A 12,210-nucleotide genomic window follows, 5' to 3' on the forward strand; every position below is an offset into this window, starting at 1 on the left:
AGAGCCTTAATCCAAGCAGTGGCCTGGCGAGCGAGTGCCCCCCTTCCTGCACCTTACCTTGCTACATGCACTTGAAATGGGGAGGGTGCTATTGGAGGGGGGACCCCCCGGAAAAGCACCTTGTCCTCATGGCGATAAGGACAAGGTCCTTTTCCCCACAACCCTAGCCCAGTGATTGTGGGGGTCTGTGGGCAGGGCGGCTTATCTGCACCTGGGTGCCCCCTTTCATAAAGTGGGCATCCAGATGCAGCCCCCCCTGTGAACGAGTAAGGAGTAGTTGTCACCCCTTCTCATTAACCAAAGAGAAATAGTAAATAAAAACACCACCCCATGAGTCCTTTATTAGATAAAAAAAACAGGACAGTTTTTGACAAGTCCTTAAATAAAAAGAGTCCAACAATGTAGATCCACCGTCATTCCCATCATCCAGTGATGTAGATCCTTGTCAATCACTAAGGATGATGCCCGCTGCCCGCCTACCCATCCGAACACGACTAACACTGCAGCAAAATTACATGTTCGGGCTGAATGTAAAGAAATGGGCGGAGCGCATTAAAATATATATATTTTATATATTTTAATGTGTATATATAATATTATATATGTGCACCAGCAACAAATTTGTTTAGTTTAGTTTCGTTTTGAAAAAAAAAATGTTTAGTTTAGTATTGAAACAAACATAAAATTTGTTTATGGACGGAATTCGTTATTGGACGAATTTCGTTGCAGCAAAATGACATTAGGGGGGAAAAATTACATTTTTTTTTAGTGTGCAGAAGATGGAAAAAAAAAAGCCTGAGGTTCCATCCCAATTCATACCAGACCCTTTAGGTCTGGTAGGAATGTTAGGAGAATGCCAATTCAAAAGCACAAAAGGGTTGTATCAACCAGCATATCCCAAATGAACATAAAGCACAAACTGAGGCTCAGCGATTATATAAATAACTGAATTTTTCCACTCATGCGGGGATCATTGTCAAAGATGAGGTTGCACAGAAGATGAAAAAAAAAAAAGCCTGAGGTTCCCCCCCAATTCATACCAGACTCTTTAGGTCTGGTAGGAATGTTAGGAGAATGCCAATTCAAAAGCAAAGAAAAAAAATTATCCATTATTCTCCCTGCCCTGGATAAGAACCTTCACAATGGCAAACCAGTACTCTAACCACTACACTATTGCCTCTGAACTTTTAACCATAGAATTGTTGTAGAGGGAAAATGTTGTAATTTTTTTTCCTAATGTCATTTATATTAGCAGTTTTTCCATTTTAATATTTTTTTTATAACTTTGCCACATTAATAAAACACAGGTTTTTTTTTACAAGTCCATCTAAAAAATATTTGTGAATAAAGTTATCTGTCTGGGCAAATATAACCGTTTCAAATAGGAATCGAATATCTACTAGACACATCAGAGGATTGAAAAAGTAATGATAATTTTAACAGCAATCCTATTTTGTTTCTAGGAAATAGTAAATAAAATTGACCTTTAGACTCAGTAGGGAAGTAGTTACAGGCCAGAGAAAAGAGGACTCAGGCATTGAAAAAATACCTGGAACTGTTAGATGCTGAAGATTCTGCTAGATCCAAGGCAGGGATAGTGGGATAGTTAAATATTGGTAGTTTTCTCATGGAGTCCTTGTAAGCAACCGATTGCTAAATCCCAACTGAACTTTTAATTTAAATCAGCTCAACATATTCCTGGTGCATCAAAACAAAAGCTGTTCAAAGTCTTGCAGTTTGTTTTCTTTAGAAGCAACCACATCATGAGTAGAAAAACCTGTCCCCTGCCAGCATGCTGCAGAGAAGAAGCCTCTCTGCAGATATCTGACTCGCTCCCTGTTGAGACTGACCTCTAGCTCTGCAATTAGCTAAGCTGAAGCTCCTTGATCACTCAAGTATTATTACTAAGTATAAATATATTATATCTACTCCAATAAATAGGTTGTATTGTAAACAACCAATTTGAAAATATAGATACTAATACCTTATTCATTCATTTATTTTTATGTGACAAAAATTCACTGATTATTTATAACTTTTTTCCAGTTTAATTTTTCAATATTTACTGGCTTTGCAATGTGAATCGCTGCAAAAACAAGATCATATGAGATCAAATGATAATGGTACATACAGCCAATTAGAAAATAAGTTACCAGTATACCATCATGTTCTTCATCATTAAAAATGCCTTTATTGACAGTAGTTGATAATTGTTACACAAAATAAAGTGATGTTTCATGATCATGCAGGGCCCGTTTATCAGGCAATGTGATGCCTGATAAAGGGAGCCTGCTTGGTCTTGAAACATTGCTTTAGTTTGTTATACTATGATCAATCGATGTCAATAAAGATGTTCTCGCTAAAGATGATGATGGTGTACTGGTCATTTATTTTCTATTAGTATCCATGCAGCGCCATCCACAGCAAAACTATATGGAAAACATTGGTTAGTTGTGCCAGGGAATATCCTTACCGTACATCCAGTCAACAGGTTTCAAGGGCTAAACCTTGCCTCCATCACCGGGGGGAAAAAAAAGAATATATAATGTATAAATCAATTTGAAATATGATATTGAAATGAGAGGGTAAAATACAATAAACAAAAGAACAGAACAAACTGATCATAAAATACAATACACAACCAGGAAAAATATGATGAAATCAGTAAAAATATCTATAGTAATATGGACATAGGGGTCTATTCACAAAGCTGCCGTAGGCAGCCGAGTGAATGACCGACCTGAAGTGAAGTGAGCCGAACACTGTACAGCTATTCACTTCAGACTGGTACGGCTGATTTCAGCCGTACATCGGCTTGCTTCACATGGCTTCGGGTCGGCCGAACATGCAATTCTACAAGGCTAGAAATTGAATAATATAGATTTAATGAGATGATAATCAAAAAAATCCTGCCGCCTTCACCTTCGTAACATCTCACAAATACGCCCCTTCCTCACCAATGACACCACAAAACTACTCATACACTCCCTTGTTATCTCTCGTCTTGGCTATTGTAACTCCCTCCTCATTGGCCTTCCACTACACAGGATATCCCCCCTTCAGTCTATCATGAATGCAGCTGCCAGACTCATTCACCTTACCAACCGCTCAGTGTCTGCATCCCCCCTCTGCCAATCCCTCCACTGGCTTCCACTCGCCCAGAGGATAAAATTCAAAATATTAACAGTCACCTATAAAGCCATCCACAACTCTGCCCCCGGATATATCTCAGACCTTGTCTCAAAGTATCACCCTAAATGTCCCCTCCGCTCATCCATTGACCTCCTGCTTTCCAGCTCCCTTGTCCACTCCTCCCATTCTCGCCTCCAGGACTTCTCTAGAGTCTCTCCCATCCTCTGGAACTCCTTACCCCAACCTGTCCGTCTATCTCCCACCTTGACTGCCTTTAGGCGTTCCCTAAAGACTCATCTCTTCAGGGAAGCCTATCCCACCTCAACCTAACCACTGAACCTTCACATTCTCACATAATTCATTCCCACAGCTACCACAGCTACCTCATGTATCATTTCCCCCTCTTTTAGATTGTAAGCCCTCAGGGGCAGGGCCCTCCTTACCATCATGTCTTGAATTGTATTGTAACTGTAATGTCTTCCTTATATTGTAAAGCGCTGCGCAAACTGTTGGCGCTATATAAATACTATGTAATAATAATGTAATAATAATTGTTTATTTTTGTAAAGATATGGGAAAAAAAAAGCTTCTAGTAATTTATGCAAGTTGTATTGCAATGAGATTTAAAACGTTTTGTAAATAAATTCTGCCTGTTTTTATTTGAAAACAGATGATGATCACTATGGACCTTTTGTTTCTTTGATTGTCAATGAGTATTCTTTAATAATTTATATACTGAACTGTAAATAAACACAGGTTAGACGAAAAATGAATTTGTTAATCGTCATGCTATTACAACCTATGCACAGTCCACATACAGGCTTTTGCCTAGCAGTTTTCCCCCTTATAAAAGTATGGGAAATATTTAATTCAAACAGCCAGACAGGTTTCAGGCAGGTTTGTGGCTTTATCATTGTTTCATTATCTTATTGTGTTTATGAATTGTTTGTTATTGAGCTGTTTGTTATTCATTGGCCGGGGCCTGCTCAGTTGGGCGGAGCTGTCACTGCTGGCTCAGCCCAATTGTTTTCTAGTTTTTTTTCTAGTTTTTTCACTGTTTTTCTATTCTGCTCGGTACCACGGAGGTGGTAGCCGAGCCGAATGCCACTCGATGGCATTCGGCTAGTCACTCACTGCCGTTTGGCCTCTATGAGAATAGGCCGAACGGCATCGAGTGGCCTGCCAGACGTTCGGCTCAGCCTATCCAGATGTTGGATCGGCTGAGTCGAACACCTTCTGCACTTTGGCTCAGCAGAAAATGCTGAGCATGTTCGGATCGAAGCCAGCCGCAGCAAGCCGATGTACGGCTCTGATTCTACCAGAGAATAAAACAATAAACCCTTTGGTCGCCATGGATAAGTTCTACATTATGTGGAGTTGAAGGAAAGCTCTCTGAATGCTGATAATGTTTTAGAAAACAAATATGTTGTCTGGCAAGTACAAAATCAGTGGCAGAAAAGGCCTTAAATGACCCTGTGCTAAAATCTGCGTAAAACCTTTATTGCATGTGTTTCTGCAAATGGCAGTCAGATATTGGTTTTGCTCATCCACTATATACGTATAGAATTAAACACAACCAAATGGAAAATTCACTTGCTATGAATGTTTGTTGAATATTTCATGTACTGCTTTACAAATATGACCTTTTGTATTTATGGGTTTATTTAAAAAAAGAAAGTTATTAATATTTAACCCCTTAACCCTCCTGGCGGTAATCCCGAGTGTGGCTCGGGGTTAATTTTCAGTACCAAAAGTGGTAACCCCGAGCCACACTCGGGATTACACTGTGCGTCGCTTACCTTGTCCACGAGCCCTGCTGTGTCCTATGGCCGATGCCAGCTTCCGACTTCCATCCCTTGTGAGTGCCCGCGTCACAAAGTGGCGGAACCGGCGGGAGATTCAAAATTAAAAAATAGAAAAAAAAACCTGAGATAATCAGACCACCAGGGAGGTTAAGGACAAAGGCCTTTTTTTTCATTTTTTGCACCCATGTTATAATCCACATTTTAGGCCTAAACATTACTTAAAATATTATATATTTTCTGAAAGCCACGACCCTATAGAATAAAATGGTGGCAGTTGCAAATTTTTATATTGCACGACATTAGCGCAACAACTGGGGCTTTAGTTGTTGGGGTGCGGGCAGAGAGCACCCAGATGCAGCCCCTCCCCCTGTGAATGAGTAAGGGGTACTTGTACCCCTATCGATTCACTAAAGGGTTAAATTAACATTTTTCAAAAGAGGCCAGACTTTTGAAAAATCCTTTAAATGAAAGAAAAAAAAAACACAGTTTTTTCACCAGACCTTTATTTATAAAAAAATCCCAAAAATTGATCCACAGATGTAACCGAGAGTCAATCTAGATCTGCCAAGGTTGTCTACGACAACTACTTGATGAAATAAAGAAATTAAAAAATAAAATAAATATATATTTTTTAAAATGACTCCCACCAGCACAAAAACTACTTCCGCAGAATGAAGAATCTGACAGATGCCGGCAAAATATAAACAATTGGGTGGAGCTGCCCAACTGTTTACATTTGGCCGCCACCTGCCAGATTCTTTTTGCAGGTCCCGGACACATGAAACCAACTGGACGGAGCCGGCCATTATTTTATGGCCAGCTCTGCCCCAGTTGTCATTTAATGACAGCCCAGTGTCCTCAAATAACCTAAGGATGCTGGTCTGTCATTGAAGCAAACCAACTGGTCGGAGCCAGCCATAACATCACGGCTGGCTCCACCCCATGTTGTTGTCTGTTGTGGGGAAACTGTCCATTTCCCCTGCTTCAGCTGTCATTTTGGCTCAGCCGAGCCAAAGGATATGCGTTCAGCTCGGCTGCCTTTGGCTGCTGTACGAGCTGTTGTGAATAGCCCGTACAGCAGCCCTTCGGTTCAACTGAACCGAAAGGGCTCCGGCAGCTGAAGAAATTCTTTAGTGAATAAACCTCATGGTCTCATTCCCCAGACCCCCACCCTCGACCCCCTACCCACACACATACACTTACCAGAATTGATGGATTTTTCTCTCTGCAGCATGCTGTATTTTTGTTAATTTGGTGTGGTTGTCCGTGACTTCATCCACACAGCTGCCACATCCATTCAGATATCCATTATATGAAAGGAAAGACTACAGGTCTCATTTGCCCCCATGACAGGTGGACTTGTAGATGTGAATTGTGATGGTGAGGTCACTGCAATTGTAGTCAGTTGATTACTTCCTCCAGACTCATAAAAGAAGGTCCGTACCTCATATTGCCTCACCTGTGCATTGCACCAGTGACCCACTGATCAGGGTTGCAATGTTTTGCAGGCTCCAATGCAAACAATGAATACATTCACATTTCTTTCTTTCAATAATGTGTGTGCATTTATTGTTTTTTTTTCCAAACTGAGGACTAAACCACTCTGAACCTCAATAAGAACAACTGCCAAATTAATAGAGCTGACAGACTTTTGGACAACCTGACTGGGATAAACATACATATTGAAATTTGTGTTATACAAAAAAACTAAACAAAAAGCAAGCAAACAAATGAACAAACACACAGATAAAAGTCAAACAGTCCTGTAATATCGAAAGCACTGCGAATTGTGAGCTTTTCATCAGTTTCTGCCACTCAAAATATTTATTTCAACTAAATGAGAGGCTTTGTAAATCAGGGGTTTAAAATGCAAGGGAAACATTTTTGGCTTTACTGATACTTATCCTTTATATATAAATCATTATAAGCTGAAATGTCACTTTGAACATGTCTGTAATACTTCACCTTTGTGCATTGTGACCATATATACAGTATATACTCTATTTCTTCCATATACCCACACATAATGTTTTTATTAAGCTTAAAATGTTTAATTGAAATAAAAAGTTAATGATTTTCACATAATATATGATATCATTTTTATAGTAAAAAAGACCTACATAATAAATATTCTTATAAACACATTTATTACAAACTAATTGGCTTGGAGATTCCATCTATGCTTTATTTATGTACTAAAATAAATGGTTATTATATCTTCCACTGGTAATAATCAGCACTATATAAAGACATTAACTATTCAAAGCCGTATAGTTTATGTTTGCATGCCTGTTATGCTAAGCTGTTAAATTTATTTATAGGTAAGTCTCATAAAAATGAAATTTAGATGTCATGATGAAATATGAAGAACTTGTTCCACTGTATAATTGTAGAACTGTAAATGAATTTGAAGCACTGACTAATGTGCAATTAACAAAAAGGATCATTAGTATGTGTGGTCAGACTAATTCAAACTATCTAACTATTACTTAACCATATTTTTTGGCAGGCAGAGCTATTATTGACACACCTGTATTATTAAATGAAAACCAAATACATATTTCTAGAAATTGTTAGTCTAACTTATTTCAAGAAATGTTAGTTAAATATTTCAATGCAGGGTTGTAATAGGTCAGTGTGTATTGAAGATCTCATTATTGTTTATAAACAATTTCTGAAACTATTTTATTATGATTTAGAAAGCCTTGGACCGTGGATGGTATGCCTAGAATTAATCAATACTATGTAGGTCAATAAATTCAATGTTTGTGTACTCTCATTTAATTGCCTTGTCTCAGTTTAAATAATTATGCAAAATCCATCCATAAAATGATCTACATGCCTCATAAAGTTAAATACAGTATTTCAAAAAAGAACACACTTCTTATATACATATTAGAACATAAGTACTCTTCTGTCTCATCTTCAGCTGTAAAACTATGGTTGTATTATATGGCAGAAAGGATTAAGTTGTTCCAAATTTTGGAATGATATTGTTAAATGATACCAATACCAAGAAACTCTTTTACAAATTCTGTGTATATGCGAATTTGAAGTAAGTTCCTAGACTTTGCCAGCTTGAAGGGGTTTTTCAACCATTGGACCCTTCAGTTAACAAGATTCTGGACTTTCTTTAACCTCCCTGGCGATATGATTATTTAGCTATCGTTATTTTTTTCGGCGCAATTTTTTTCGGATTTATTTCGTTATTTTATTTTGTCGTTTTTTCCGGGTTTTTTTTTAATTTCCCGCCGGTTCCACCCCCATGCGACACGTCAGCTCGCAAGGGGCGGAACCCGGAAGACAGATGCCGGCGCCGGCCGGAGGACACCGCACGTCTCGAGGGACAAGGTAAGTAAATACTGTGGGATATTCCTGAGTGTAGATCAGGGTATGGAGAAGTAACCCCGAGCTACACTCGGGAATACCGCCAAGGAAGTTAAAAGGGTTTGGACAATGGTTTATGTTACTACACCCTACGAGTGCATTTGTCAGCATTGACAGGAGCGAGATGGGTTACCCGACCTCTGATTGTACAGTTTATGAAGGGTGTTGCAAATATTCATCCTCCTTGGAGGATTTTATTTCTGAAAGGGGACTTAAAGGAGAACTATGGGGTTAGGGATTTCCCCATAGTTCTCCTTAGGGTAACGGGAGGACACAAACTAGCGTCCTCCCGTCACCCTAAGCTCGGTATACCGCAAGCTACAGCTCACGGTCTACTGAGACGCCGCAGTATACCGCGAGCTGAGACACCGCAGCTGAAGCGCAACCCGACAATTATGTATGGATCCGCCCATGACAGCCTATCTAGAGGCAGAGCCAGCTGTACCCGCCCCCCCATCCGTTCCGCCAGTCAGCGCTGGAGGATCGGAGGGGGGAATCCAGCCCCTCTGTCACGGCAGAGAGCCGTGACAGGATCAAGAATTGAGCGAACGCCGGTATGTGTTCACTCACTTCCCGATCTACTGAGCCTACCTGTGACAGTCTCATTGTCACAGGTCGGCTAGAACTATGAGGTGAGTGAAAAGCACTCACCTCATAGTTCTCCTTTAAGCTTGGTATTAACAGCTTTCTTCACGCCTCCTTTTGATCCAATCCAGTCTTGTTCCTTGTGGCCACATTTGGAATATTTTTTCTTATAGCCATTGCCCCAGCTAGGAGAGTCTCAGAGCAGTCTCTTTCAATAAAAGAACCTTTTCTTTTTAAATTAACGTTCCGCCAGTCAGCGCTGGAGGATCGGAGGGGGGAATCCAGCCCCTCTGTCACGGCAGAGAGCCGTGACAGGATCAAGAATTGAGCGAACGCCGGTATGTGTTCACTCACTTCCCGATCTACTGAGCCTACCTGTGACAGTCTCATTGTCACAGGTCGGCTAGAACTATGAGGTGAGTGAAAAGCACTCACCTCATAGTTCTCCTTTAAGCTTGGTATTAACAGCTTTCTTCACGCCTCCTTTTGATCCAATCCAGTCTTGTTCCTTGTGGCCACATTTGGAATATTTTTTCTTATAGCCATTGCCCCAGCTAGGAGAGTCTCAGAGCAGTCTCTTTCAATAAAAGAACCTTTTCTTTTTAAATTACCGATATGGTAATTAGGTAATAGGATAGTGCTTAGGCCAGTCCCTACTTTTCTGCCAAATGTGTCCACAGAGTTCCATATTAATTGGGAGATATAATCATCTCCATCTACATATGGATCCATCTCTTCTTCCTGATGAGGAATTGAACTGGGCAAAACTGGACCTGGTTGAGAACTTGCTGGTGTATCTCAATAGTACAGCTGAATTTCACAAGGAGAAGAACTTGTTTGTTTTGCCAGTTGGTTCAAGAAAACTGTTATCACAGGAACAGGAAAATTGTTATGTCATACTTACCATAATTTTTACTTCCTGGCTACTCCTCATGTCAACTGGTGGCCCCACCCTTGGCCATTGTGAGAGCTTTAGGTAGAACATTGTTTGCTTAGGAAATATCTCTTTTATTATCTATCACAGTGGTCCAAAGGAATGGTCAAGGGGTGGATTGACCCATAGTAGCTGACATGAGAAGGAGCCAGAAAAGGAAAATTATGGAAATTATATCTGTAAAGAATACGTCAAGGCATAAATGGGGTACCCCGATGCAAATAAACCCCCCTGGCTCTGACCCTCACAACCAATAAGGCCAGGGCTTGTGAGGAAGATGCCCTTGTCATGGGGACAAGGTGCTTTTCCGGGGGGGGGAGAAATCTCCCATTGCCGAGTGCATGTGGCCTGGTATGGTACAGGGAGGGGGGATTGCTCGCTCACCCCCCCATTTCCGGCCCAGCCAGGCCTGTGCTCTGATTAAGAGTTGGGAATTTTGAGGGGATCCCACATTTTTTCCCACATTTTTGGGGGGTGGAGTTCCCATTAAAATTCCTACCAGACCCGAAGGGCCTTGTATGACTTTTGGGGGAATCCCATGCACTTTTTTGTTTTTACTTTTTACCATAAGGGGTCCCTCCTAACTTTCCTACAAGACCTAAAGGGTCTGGTCTGGTTTGGGAGGGGGACCCCCTGCCGTTTTTTTTTCTTTTGTTTAAATTTTTTTTATCCTTCTCGCTACCTCAGAGGTAGCAAGCAGAATAACCAAGCCAGCTGCATTCGTCTATTTATTCACTGCTGTTCAGCTACTATAAGAATAGGGGTGAACGGCAGTGAGTGAACTGCTGGAGATTCAGCTCACCCGAACCAAAGGGAGCTGAAGCCAGCCAATGTATGGCTGATTTCAGCTGATGTACGGCTGAAATAAGCCGTACAGGGCTGAAGTGAATAGCCGAACTGCGTTCAGCTCACTTCACTTTGGCTTGGTTATTCACTCGGCTGCCTTTGGAAGCTCAATGAATAACCCCCTTAGTGTGTTTGGACCAGCGAATGCTACATATAAATCTACAAGTATCTAAGGTATTTTAGATTTTGTTCAAATGTATATGTAAACCAATTAATGTAAATAATTTTATGAGTAATATATATATATATATATTAAAAAAACTTTTCTTCTATATATAGTTTGTAATTGAATGTGTACAAAAGTGTAGTTAAATTTACTTCCTACATAAACAGTATATTCTATTTCCTGCTTCATAGCACTGCACAGTGAATGTGTTTTACTGCTCTACTGGTTGGTGCAGGTCTATGGGTCATTTGAGAATTATAAGGAACATCTGAGTACAGTACAGTCTCTGATTTGCTATATTATGCAATAACCTATTTTATCTCAGCGGTCAATCAGCAAAATTGCTAGCTGCCCAGTCATAATCTACAAGTAAGTATGTGAAGTATACATGCAAATATGGTACTGTGGTCATGACAACTTGCAAAGGTCACATCAAAAATTCATTTTTAGGCAAAGTATACAATAGTAAAAAGTGAACGGTAAAAATGTATTAACATTTTCCCCTATATAATTAATATTTTTTTTTATAGAGAATGAGGCTCCTACTATTTATTTTGTCAGATTCGCACCTGTTTTTTTTCCTAAATGTTGTTTTACTTTTTTTAGAAATCTTACAAAAATCGGGGCCCATTGATGCAACTGCAAATGCATATATCTTTTAGTAAACCATGTCCAATACCTTGCGACATTAAGAGTGATTTACTAAAGGATTTGAGCATGCATACACAAAAAAATTGTGCAAATATTCACAACAATTTTCAAATCATATGTAGATAAAATAAGTAAACAGGGATTTTCTTTTCACATGACTGGATAAATGAAGTGAATTTTCATACAAGTCATTGTGTGAACTTTCTCAAATTCTTTAGTAAACCAGCCTGTCTATGATATTGTTGTAGCTGTACTTATTTTTGTTTTTGTAAGTCAGCTAAGTGCTTTTCAATAAGCCAGTAAAGACTTCCGGTTCCGGCGCCCGATGCTGTAGCGGCACCTCTCAGTCCCTCGTCCCGTCACCGCTCCAACAACCGACACCCTCGCCGCCCCGAGACCGCAATTTCGGCCCCACGAGATCCGGAACATCTGCTCCACATGGACAAGTATGTGGAACGCCCGCAAAGGGCGAGGAGAGCCCTCCTGGAATCCGCGGCCGACGAGCCCGCCAATCCCACAATGGCGGCCGAAGAGATGCAACAGGAACCTCCTCGTGAAGGAATGGTGAGTGAGACACAACCAGCCGCTCACCCTATCTCCCCCATTGATTACTCGACCCTGGCCTCTGCAGTGTCACAGCATCTGAAGGCAGACATCTCTGTCATAATAGCAGACACCCTGCATATCCATATGGGAAAGATTAC

This window comes from Nanorana parkeri, unplaced genomic scaffold (assembly GCF_000935625.1).
Source record: "Nanorana parkeri isolate BGI_ZX_2015 unplaced genomic scaffold, ASM93562v1 scaffold472, whole genome shotgun sequence".
NCBI lineage: Eukaryota > Metazoa > Chordata > Amphibia > Anura > Dicroglossidae > Nanorana > Nanorana parkeri.